Source organism: Acinonyx jubatus, chromosome B1, assembly GCF_027475565.1.
Source record: "Acinonyx jubatus isolate Ajub_Pintada_27869175 chromosome B1, VMU_Ajub_asm_v1.0, whole genome shotgun sequence".
Taxonomy (NCBI): domain Eukaryota; kingdom Metazoa; phylum Chordata; class Mammalia; order Carnivora; family Felidae; genus Acinonyx; species Acinonyx jubatus.
The window spans coordinates 133314459-133326461 of NC_069382.1; the positions used below are offsets into that span (position 1 = coordinate 133314459).

Here is a 12003-nt window from a genome sequence, read left to right on the forward strand (position 1 = left end):
CTTGCCTCAGAAAACGTGTGTGCAGTTGCTCAGTGGCAGAAGTTCAGAGATCATGGCAAACCACAACACACAGCTGGCACCAGGTTTCACCACACTCTAGTGTCTTTGTCCCAATACCAGCAAACATGGTTGCTCTCGGGTCTGCTGGGAGCTTTGCCTGTGGGAAGGCTGTATGGCCTCTACCAAATGCACTCCAAGCAGGGGAAATGCTTCTCCCAGTGTGGCACACGGACCCCTCAGACCCCGCTGCCTGCTTCTGGGGATTCATCCCACTTCCTCACCAGAGCACCTCTAGGCACAGAGCTCTGAAATTTCACACTCTGCGCTCCACTGTTTATAGAATCCTGGTGGTATGGAAACCCTTGTTTTTCTTCCCATCAATGGTTTTGGGGAACAGATTTCTTGTTCATTCTCCTGAGAGTGTTTTCACTGTTTCTCTCCAGCTACTTTTGGGGGAGTACTTTTCTTCCATGATCCTGGTGCACAGCAGTCTCTACCTTTCCCTTTCTCTGTCCTCTCTCTGCAAAAAAAGCTCCCTGCCCTCTGCAGCTTTTCTTTTCCCCAGTTCAGCTCTCTGCACCTGTACCTATAGAGTTCTGTGGCTCAAGTTATGCAGATTGTTGTGTTAATCTTCAGATCAGTTTCCTAGGTGTTCAAAATGGTTTGATGCTGATCTAGCTGTGTTTCAGGGACAAGACAAGCTCAGGGTCTCCATGCTTTTCCACCATCTTAACTCCCTCCTGTAGATTCACCTTTACATTTATTTATTTTTGAGATTGTCTCTCAAAAATAAATAATTCTGGACTCTAGACCTCCATCCAACACTTGCTGGATGACCTTGATCAAATCACCTCTCAGCCTTAGTTTCCCTCTAGAAGAAAATAAAACGTGAATAATGATAGGTCTCTTGTGCTGAGAGACAGCACAAGCAGGAAAGGGGCAGAGAGAGAATGAGATACAGAATCCAAAGCAGGCTCCAGGCTCTGAGCTGTTAGCATAGAGCCTGGTGAGGGGCTTGAATTCATGAACTGTGAGATCATGACCTGAGTTGAAGTCAGACGCTTAACAGACTGAGCCACCCAGGTGCCCCATAGTTGACTTTTATACTCTCCAGAAACAAAACCATCTTGAAGAGATATCTGTATTCCAATGTTTGATGCAGCCTTATTCACAATAGGTAAGATATGGAAACAATCTAAGTGTCTTTTGGTGGATGAATAGGAAAAGAAAATGTGATTATATATGTATATACATATATAATGAAATATTATTAAGCCTTAAAAAAATCCTGTTATTTGTGACAACATGAATGGACCTGAAGGGCATTATGCTAAGTGAAATACGCCAGACAGAAAGACAAATTCTGCGCAGTATTACTTGTATGTGGAATCTTAAAAAAAGAAAAAAAAGTTGAAGTCAGAGTAGAAAAGTGGTTTCCTGGAGCAGGAGGATAGGAGAAGTAGAAATTAGTAAAACAGCACAAACTTTCAATTATAATATGAATAAGGTTGAGGTTCCCTTTTTTTTTTTAATGTTTATTTTTGAGAGAGAGAGACAGACAGAGCATGAGCAGGGGAGGGGCTGAAGCAGGCTCCAGGCTCTGAGCTGTCAGCACAGAGTAGATGTAAATGTTCTCCCTCCCAATCTCCACTGCCAAAAAAGGGTAATAACTATGTGGAGTGATTGATGTGTTAATTAATTTGCTGAGGGGAATCCTTTCACAATGTATATGTATATTAAATAATCACATTGTACACTTTAAACATCTTTCAGATTTGTCAATTATACTCCTATAAAGCCGGAAAAAAAAGAATTGAAAGCAAGGATTTAAATAGATATTTGTATATACCCATCTTTATAGCAGCATTATTCATGGTAGCCAAAAGGTGAAAATGACCTAACTGTCCATCAACAAAGAATGGATAATCAAAATATGGTATATGCATACAATGGAATACTATTAAGCCTTAAAAAGGAGGGAAATTCTGACACATGGAACAACATGGATGAGCCATCATGCTATCTAAAAAGGAAAAATATTGAATGATTAGACTAATTGAATTCTCTAGAGGTCAAAAGTAGATGGAGACAAAAGTAAAATTGTGCTTTCCTGGAGATGGGGGTAGAAGGGGAATGAGGAGTTGTTCAGTGGGTATAGACTGTCAGTTTTGAAGAATGAAAAAGTTCTGGAAATGAATGACAGAAATGGTTGCACAACAATATAAATGTACTTAATGCCACTGAATTGTACACTTAAAAATGGTTGAGATGGTAAATTTTATGTTGTATGCATTTCACTAAATTAAAAAAAAGAAATATTAGAAAAAAAAATAAAAGGAACTGATGTGAGAGGGGATGTTTACCTCTCTTTTTTAGGCTCTACATATGATTACCTTCATAGTGACAAGGGACTGGCATACTTACTAGAGGCTAATGATAAGTGTGTAAGAGGAACCACACTTTAAGAACTGGTGTTACTCATTTTTGTTTCTGAAAAGTGATCTTGCTTTGGGTGTTCGGTTGTCATTCATGTTATGGTGAAAATCTCTCCCCAGGGTGCTTAAAATTGATAACACTCAAATCCGTCGTGATATCCATCACCCATGCTCTGACAAAATCTGCCTTTACAGTATCAGAGAAAGTGGTGATTTTTAGATCTTTTGTTTCTTTGTTTCTTTTTTTCCCCTCTTTCATTTGCCAACAAAAGAGTTGTCAAAAGTAATGTTTATAATAATTTAACGGATTATTTGCTTATTAGATATTAATCATTCTGCTGTGCCAAGGGCCCATGCTGGTGCCTTGCTGCTAGAACAGTGATTCTGATCTCAATTAGATTATGTCTCTCTCCTTTACCTCCCCATAAATCATTCCGGCAAACTGAAATTAACAGCTACTGGAGCGCATTAATAATCTGCCTCACACATTGGAAAATGCATTAGCCGGAACCCTCCCATCGCTCTGACTGTTAAGCACATAATTTTGTTTATGAAATATAAACATTTCATGGAAGAGCTCTCCCACATTTCTCTGGGCCTGTGACAGCTAAAATGATTGCACACAATTGCCAGTCAGTCATGCGCCCAAATAAAGTTTGTTTAAAGTCATGGTTCTGTGACTGCCCCATTTTCTCAGGCATTTAAAAACCTACATTTAAAAAGAATCCCTTGTGATCATGAAAATAATAATAAAAATACTTTAAAAGTGATACATGTGTACAGTCCTTTGCGTAGTTTACAAAGCGCTTTCACTTTGTTTTGCTCATGATCTGGCAGGATGCTATCATTATTCACGTTTTATTTTCTTCTAGAGGGAAACTAAGGCTGAGAGGTGATTTGATCAAGGTCATCCAGCAAGTGTTGGATGGAGGTCTAGAGTCCAGAATTTGACTGTAAGTCTTTTGTTCTTTTCAATGCTCTACATACTTTACTATAATCCACACTCTTTGTATATCTGTGTTCACTCTGTTTCTGTATGTTAAATATATACAATGCAGCCATGTGTCCTTTCTAGAGAAATAAGTGATCTGCCTCTGTTCTTACAGATTAAAGAGCAGAATCAAGAAAAGGCAGAGGTAAATGGACCATTTTCTTTATTTTAATTTACTGCAATTATTTATTTCTTCAGTTCTATCCTGCTGCACAATTCAGTGATGATGTACACAGGCTGAGTAACATGGAGATTAGACATGTTTTAAACAGTTTTTACACCTATAAATAGCCTCTCTGGGTGATTCAAGCACTCAAACACCCTCTTTACCTCAACAGCAAATATCTTGGTTTTAATTTACTTTGATGGCAGAAAAAGTCAGATGCCAGCAATGTTGTAATGCCCAAGCTGTCTTACTGTGGAGTTAAACTGATTACTTCTCAACCAGTATCTAAGATCATCAGAAATATTGACTGCAGTATGTTTTGGCTGACTTAATTGTGGCAGGTGAATAACAGCCTCAGCTACCGAATGGAAGAAACAAAAACAAATTTGTAGGAAGGTAAAAAGATTTGTTGACAATCCAAACTTCAGAAGGATTTGCATTTAGGCCCCATTGTTATTATTTCTTACTGTCTCTATACTGACCAGTCCCAGAGTTGTCACTTCGTGTGTGGTTAGCCTCCAAACTTCAGTTTCTTTTCTACAAAATAATGATAATACACACCCTCCCTATCTCAGACATAATGTGAAGATGGAAAGGGGAAAAGTATGTGAACATACATTGTAACTAGAAAATTCTTCAGGATTATATACCATTTTTATCCATTATACTATGGTCAAGCAGTTGAACAGATTCTTACTTGATGTATTTTTTTTCCCCCCAAGGAGTTCAGATAGCCGAGAAAACAGGTTATTGACAGATTATTGACTGATGCTGCAGCTACCTTTCTCCCTTTATTCAAACCCTCCCAAAGACTCACTAAGTTTGTTGAACAAAAACAAGAACTGAAATGTCTCTTGTCTACATTTTGTAGTTTCATGAGTACATGTTACAGGCTAACATGCATATGGTTAAGTTTAAATATTAACTTAAAAGAATAAAAATTTATTGATTGTAGGCCATAAAAAGTTTGAGAAGATGACCAGTGTTTTTTGATCCTAGCACTGAGCACAGAATTTGGCCAGCAGTAGGCATGTAATATATGCTTCATGAGTTGAAAACAGTCATACATTCCCATCATGCTTCCATTCTAAAAAATATTTTTCCATACTCCTTTGTGTGTGTGTGTGTGTGTGTTGCTTTCAGCTTGGGCTTAAGGGTCACAGGAAAAAAGAATAAACTCACAAACCAAACCAGTTTCATTAGTTATGGTCAAACCATAGCTCTTAGGCTAGCCTTGTTCTTGAGTCTTGACTAGTAATGTCTTTGTTTCAAAAGAATTTGTCTAAAATGGCACCTATGCTATGGTAAGCATAGTAATAGCATGATGTATAGAGTTGAATCACTATACTATACACCTGAAACTAATGTAGCATTGTGTGTCAATGATATTCAAATAAAAATTCTTTTAAATACTTTGTAAATTCAGAAAAGATTTAGATTTGTCATGGAGATGATATTCAAATGACTTTGCAAAAGCTTTTTGATCACTTTTGAAAATATTTTTTTTTTGCTTGTTTATTTATTTGAGAGAGAGAAGGGAAGGGGTAGAGAGAGAGGAAGAGAGTGGAGAGGGAGAGAGAATCCTAAGCATGCTCTGCTGTCAGTGCATAGCCTGATGCAAGGCTCCATCTCAGCAAACTGCAAGATCATGACCTGAGCTAAAGTCAAGAGTCAGATGCTTAACCAACTGAGATACCCAGGCACCCCTTGATCACGCCATTTCTCCCAGTATTATGTAAGTATTTTAATTAAGGGAAAGAAATACCATGCAAGTGAGAGTCAGAATGAATTAAATTTTATTTTTAAAAATGAGACTATTTAGATTTCATTGAAATCTATATATTTTCAAATACATTGCAGAGCATGTGGAATGTAATGTCCTCTTTGAGTAAAACTACAATGGTTCATTCTTTGAATGTTTATTAAACATTATCCCGATCTTACTTATTGTCTTTTATGTCCCTGGACCCTGTAAAGAGCCACTGTTGTAGTTTTCCAAAAGCCTTCAGTGGCAAGATATTTAAGGTTTCCATTTAATATTACTTAGGCAGTAAATAATTACTTTTAGAATCATGCATGAAATTCAGTAATTTTTGCCTAATCTATGCTACTCTTCAAGCAGTCTTTAATGAGTACAATATAATAAAACAATAATTAAATTGGTAATATATTTGTCATTCCTGTTAAGAGCTGTTTCCTCCTCCCAGCAATAGGAGGAGGTCATTTGGAAAGTGGGCATTAAGTATGCACGATACATACAATATTGCTCAGTACTGCCAAGTATCTTTTGGAGAAGCAGCTTCTATGCATGTGTAATAACCAATCTTTAAATGTCAAAGTTGCAGCCATTTTAAGAAAGAAATCCATATTTTGGACTAAATGTCATTTCAGATAACCAAGCTATTTGAAAGGTCCACGAGGGTTTTTAGAAAAGGCAAAAAAAGCCAGATCCCTGTAAGCTTTGACTTATTTATTTTTGCATTTCCACAACTTGATAATGACCAAACCAAACTTCCCAGAAAACTGAAAGCAAAATTTTGTTTTGAGCTGAGACCTGGTGATTCTTGCTTCACCTTCAAGGAAATCTTCAGTTTAGTTATAAATCCCTGAAAATCAGGTTTTATAATGGTAATGCTGAGAGGCTTTCTGCTATTTTGACAACCAAAGGCAGGATTGCTTTAAAAGAACGTATGTGCATATAATATGCATATATCAGGTGGTTGTACCTATTCTACCAGTGATAAAACATAATAGTAGTCATAAAAATTAGTTTCATGTACTGCATGTTGAAGAAACGTCACCTGTTTCTCTTTAGACTTATCTATGAACAGGGAGGAAACACACACTATTTTCTTTTGCACCCAGTAATAAACGTCTATGGGCAGAGTCCCTGGCTCTTCTGGCTTAATTTTTGTTTCATAGAGCACTTTATTAGATACTTCGTATCTGTGCAGGCTAGCATCAAGCCTCTTCTTTTTCTTTGTTTTATTGAACAATAATTGCTTGGCATTTTATTAATGAAATCTTAATTTTTTCTTAGTGTACCTTCAGTGCAAACCCGTATACAATATGGCTCATATGTGTGGCAGACTTATGCACACTACATTTAAAGAGGAGGGCAATCCAGTGACAGGGGCTATTGACAGTGTGGAAAGGAAATTTCACATAGGGGGAGGATTTGACTTTTAAATGTATCATCTCCCATTGCCCTACAACATGACTACTGTTTGCTTCTATCTCCAAATTTTATTCAGTATTATAGAGAAAGATTCACTGTATTTTGGGACCAAAAATAATTAAGAATCTAGTCAAATAATTTTTTTCTATAAAGATGGGCAATGGGAAACAGAAACCTATTAATTCTTATTTCTAGTGCATCCGTGGTCCTTTCAGGAGAGGCAATAAATCTTTGCTCCCCAAATGAACACAAAGGGGAAAAAATAATGTAAGGAGTGACTACAACTTGTCAAATCAAGTGTTAGTGAATCATGTCTTTGGATGAAACGATTTGCTGGAGAAGAGTCCCTTCCTTCCTCCCTCCCTTCCTCCCTCCCTCCCTCCCTCCCTCCCTCCCTCCCTCCCTTCCTCCCTTCCTTCCTTCCTTCCTTCCTTCCTTCCCTCTCTCCCACTCTCTCTCTCTCTTTCTTTCTTTCTCTATCCTTCTTGTTTCAAGGGACTGCAGAATGACAATCATCATTGTTTTGTTGTTTATGAACACTGTATTTCTCCTTCTCCCTCTCTTCCCACACATTGGCAATGCTTGAGGCTTCTTGGGGGGAGTTAAGAATAGGCATAATGACTATTCCTGTGATACTATGTGCCATGTATCTTTATGATGTTTCCAAAATCTACCAGCTAGAATCTTGTGCCCTCTGAGCAGAATAATGATGGGAATTGATATTTTTTCCCCTTTATTACTTCATGAGCATTATCTTCATTAACTAAATAACATAACTCATTACTTTGAATGGTAAAGATATGAGGGGCTTATATGCTTTGAAATTCAATGTTTCCATTTCCTTGCAATGCAGACAGCCCATTTTATTTTTTCATAAAGAAAGGGATGCCTGAAGGTGAATGATGGATGAATCTTAAATGGTTGGTGTCCAGTTTGAAAAAGCACCTAGAAGTTGGGCTGTTTCGCTGCATTCATACAGATCTTTATTATTACTTAGCATTCATATGGCATTTGGTATTTGCAAAGGGTTTCGCACTCATTTTTATAAGCTATTCTTCATACCAATCCTGAGAGGCAGGTTCATTTTCCTCAATATGTGGCTGAGGAGATTTGGCAGAGGAATAATTAGCCTCTTGTGCTAAGGCATATGCCACCCTAAACATTTCAGGGTTTAGGACTCAGTACTCTGTGCCATTATAATACTGAGGCATATTGGTGAGTGCTTATTTTCATAACTGAATTTACTCATAAAGAACATTTTAATTTTACTAAGGCACAGTTCCAGGGAGGGAAAGGTTGATAAATTGGATATTGTACTACGGCAAAGTAAGGCATCATTTACTTGGGATATTCAAGGATCTCAGATATTTAATGCTCTACTTAGGGCTTAAAGAGTACTGGGAAACAATGTAGCTGAAATAGGTTTTAAAAGACATCATCCTTGGGGCGCCTGGGTAGCTCAGTCGGTTGAGTGTTTAGCTCTTAAATTCAGCTCAGGTCGTGATCCCACAGTTCCTGGGATTGAGCCCCAGGTTGTTGGGCTCTGCACTGGCAGTGGGGAGCCTGCTTGGAATTCTCTCTCTCTCTCTCTCTCTCTCTCTCTCTCTCTCTCTCTCTCTCTCTCCCCCTCTCCCCCCCCTGCCCCTCCCCCACATGTGTGTGCACTCTCTCAAAAATAAATAAAATATTTTAAAAAATTAAAATTTTCCTGTAAAATCCAGCCTGAGATGACACCGGTAAAACGTCTGGTGGATTTATTGGCACACAGTGAATTGGTATATTTCATTACACTGGAGATATTGTGTGTTCTAGGGTCAGTGTTATTTTCAAATCTCTGGTCCAAACAATATGTACCCAAGATTTACACAGAATAAAGGGGGAGACAGGGTAGCTATCCTGGTAGCTTGGCATATTACTTCCTTTTCAGTTATCTAGTTGATTTAGGCAAAACTCGCTGTTAGAAGTTTTCATGAATTAATTTATTTTGGGGGCAGGGGGTGGTTTGCTAGAGAGAGGAAGGCTGAATTGCCTTTGGCATTATGGAGTAAAGAATGAAGTCTGGATGTGAAGCAAGCATCTTATAATGCAGCTTCTAATACATCCATTGCTTTTCTGTCCATACATTCAGCATAAATTTTATCAAGTGGCCATTGATCAGTACTTACTTTTCCTTCTCCCAATCCTCACTGTAACAGGAAGCATTTGAGAAATGACCTACAATTTATGATGCTTTATCAATGTTTTTACTCACTATGGAGGAAAGTGTGAGGAACATATTTCATGATGAAGTGGGTTTCTAGTTAACAGGACAAAATGAAAGCAAAGTCATAGATCAGTGTAATATGTCAAGCATGGAAAGGATTCAATTTGTTGTAAATAATACCCAAGTTGCAAAAGAAATACAGCAACAGAAATCAGTTTATTCTATATGTGAAAAAGGAAAATTACCAGTAAGAGGTAATAGGCTCCATTTATCCCTTGACAGAAATTCGTATTGTTTGTGCTTATCCCCTCTGGGAGATCAAGGACTCTATCTATCTTTTGGGATTTCAGAAAGGGGACCAACATATTAGACTTCCTGTGGCAAAGTTATAATAACTGGGACCTTTAAATTCAAAACATTTTGCAACTGATATACGAAGGTATATCAGGGAACATTCCACCATTTAAGACATGTTTCTCAAAGAGTGGTTTTCAAGTCTGCCTGCACTGGAATCATCCATAGTATTTACTTAAAAAGTCAGATTTCCTGACACCATGATAGAACTATCAAGTCCAAATCTATGTGGTTTGGGGCCTGAGAATCTACATTGTAAACATCCAGATAATTCTTGTTTCTAGGATTGCTATATTTAGCAAACAAAACAAAACACAAAAAACAAGCAAACGAAAACCCCAGGATCCTCAGTCAAATTTGAATTTCAGACAAACAACATTTTAAAGGATAAGTATATCCCATGCAATTTTTGGAACATATTTGTACTAAAAAACTATTGTTGATCTGAAATTCAAATGAGCATCCTTTTATTTGGCAACCTTATCTTTAGACACATTGAGGTTTCAGAAGCACTGATTTAAGGGGGTTATCCATGTGTTCGGAACTAGTGCAGAGCTCTGGCTTTCTGGCTGAAAACTTTTTGGGAGATAAAGAGTGGCAGGGTTTTTGCTGATCTGACCCTGAATGCCTCGGAGGAGCTTTGTAAACTACTAAAGTGTACACATGTGGGGTCAGTGAAACCTTGCTTCCGTCCTGATTTACAAGGTAGTATTTTCCCACAGGAAAAGCAACAACTTTAGAAAATCTGAGTGTTATCAGCACATACCTCATTATCTTTTTAAACCTTGTCCTTTCAGTGTTCAGTTGGGGGAGGAGGGGAGATGGACAGGTGCTTCCTAGATGGACATTTTCACTACCTTCTTTGAGAATCTAGGATGATTTTCTGTATATTGGGCTATACAATTTGCTAACTCTTTGTTCAGTTCTTTCCATGTTAGGGAAGTGAAGTTAATTACTTGATAAAATCGGGGTATATCTTTTTAAGGAAAGCTTTTTGGGATTCTTTGGAATTCTTTGTGCGAATTCTAGAGGAGAATCAGGTTAAATGATTTTTTTTTATATCTGTTAACAATTTAAAGAATCTTTCAGGCGAAGAAGTGTGCAGAGTTACGAAAAAGTGATTTCACTGGGATATTGATACTTGTGGGATGTGCTCTCTCTCTTCCAAGGCCTGTTGAGATGTGACTGTAGGAGTGAGGCCATCTTTTTACAGTATGTGTTTATATGATATGTGCATAAAAACATACTTGGTGAATGGACCGGAGGAGAGTCCAATAAAGTCTGCTCCAGGGTGGGTTCAAGAACACTGATAGAACATTTTTTCCTTCAACGTCATTTTACTACAATTTCTTTCTAGTTGAAGGAAAGGGCTTTCATTGATTCTGACTGGCTGGGAGCATATTTCTAATTTACATCTCCTGAGTTTACAATTCACTGCAAAGAAGCTCAGATAAAGTGGAAGCAAACAGAGCCTGCTGGAGAAACCCTCAGCATGAATAATATACTGTTTACCTTAATGAAAGTGCTATCAGAAACAGGAGGGCCAGACTCTTTTGTTGTTGCTAAATACAATCGTTCTGAAACCTGAAGGAGTAATTGCTGCTCCATGTTCTGTCTGAACCTTTCCTAAATAATTTCAATTCTATTGACTTTGTTTTTGGCCTTTTAACCAAGCCATCAGCTTTCTAGACAGCTTTGCCTCCATTTCTAGAAATCTATAGCCTTTGGGAAGAGTGAGTGGCCCAAGACATTTTATAAACCTTACTTCATTAATCCTTTTCATAGCCTTGAGAGGTAAAATGTCTATGAGTCTTAATGGTCCCAATTTTCACATATGGAGAATAAGGTACAGAAAGGCCATTAAGTGACATAGAAGCAGAGAGTCTTCTCGAAAACTAACAGCCTTCATACATTTATCTGTGGTTATTAATTATAAGCACTGGGTGGCTCTAGTAGTAGGTGACCTATGAATAAAATAAAACCGCCTCTTTCCTGGAAATTTGCAGTGTATTATGGGATTTCATTTAGAGTCTATTCTTATGCTAGACTGATGCATAGAAACCAAGGTCTGCTCTCAATATTGTGTAAGTATTTTGACTTTCTCAGACATAGGCGGTGCACCATCATAAGATGTTTATTCAGGAACTTTGGTGAGAGGAGTACATGTATCCAACTGTCCTAATCTTTCTTTGTCTTTCTTCGTCTGATCCAAGGGATTTGATCCAAATGATCAATCACTGTTGAGTCTCTTCTATCATTTGGATCCCTTGGTGGGATGGCAGATCTTTTCCAGGTTAGGACAGATAACATCTGGAAGTCAGACAGTGGGTCCAAACCCAGCTCTTGACCCCTTGATTTGAAAGTCACAAGTAAAATAGTGGATTGGATGGTGGTGATGATAGACCATGGAACTGGTGAAACAAATAGAAACAGAGAGGGATGCATGAACCTACTTGAATCAGGTGATGCATGAGCCCCTACCTCTGGAGGTTTGCAGTGCACTAGTCTCACAGCCAGGGATAGTTTAGGGGGGAGATTTATGTGTCAACAACTTTTACTCCTTAGTGGTAAAATTAGAGGACTTTTACTACTCAGTGGTAAAATAAGAAGGGTTAACGGTTGAGTTGCAGAGAAGGTCACTAACTATGAGCTGAGTCTTCTGAACTCTGCTGTGTT

The 12003-nt window shown here is 38.0% G+C and overlaps 1 long non-coding RNA gene across 2 annotated transcripts in view; it reads left to right on the forward strand.

The window, feature by feature from the left end:
• The window catches only part of LOC113598292 (uncharacterized), a 235814-nt gene that overhangs the window by 22207 nt on the left and 201604 nt on the right, over nt 1–12003 (forward strand). Inside the window, exons 2-3 of one of the 2 annotated variants that reach the window (XR_008296251.1) lie at nt 3308–3388; nt 3542–3571. This is a non-coding gene — a long non-coding RNA (uncharacterized LOC113598292). The remainder of the gene's footprint in view (nt 1–3307; nt 3389–3541; nt 3572–12003) is intronic. The other variant, XR_003418969.2, reaches the window with a different exon arrangement.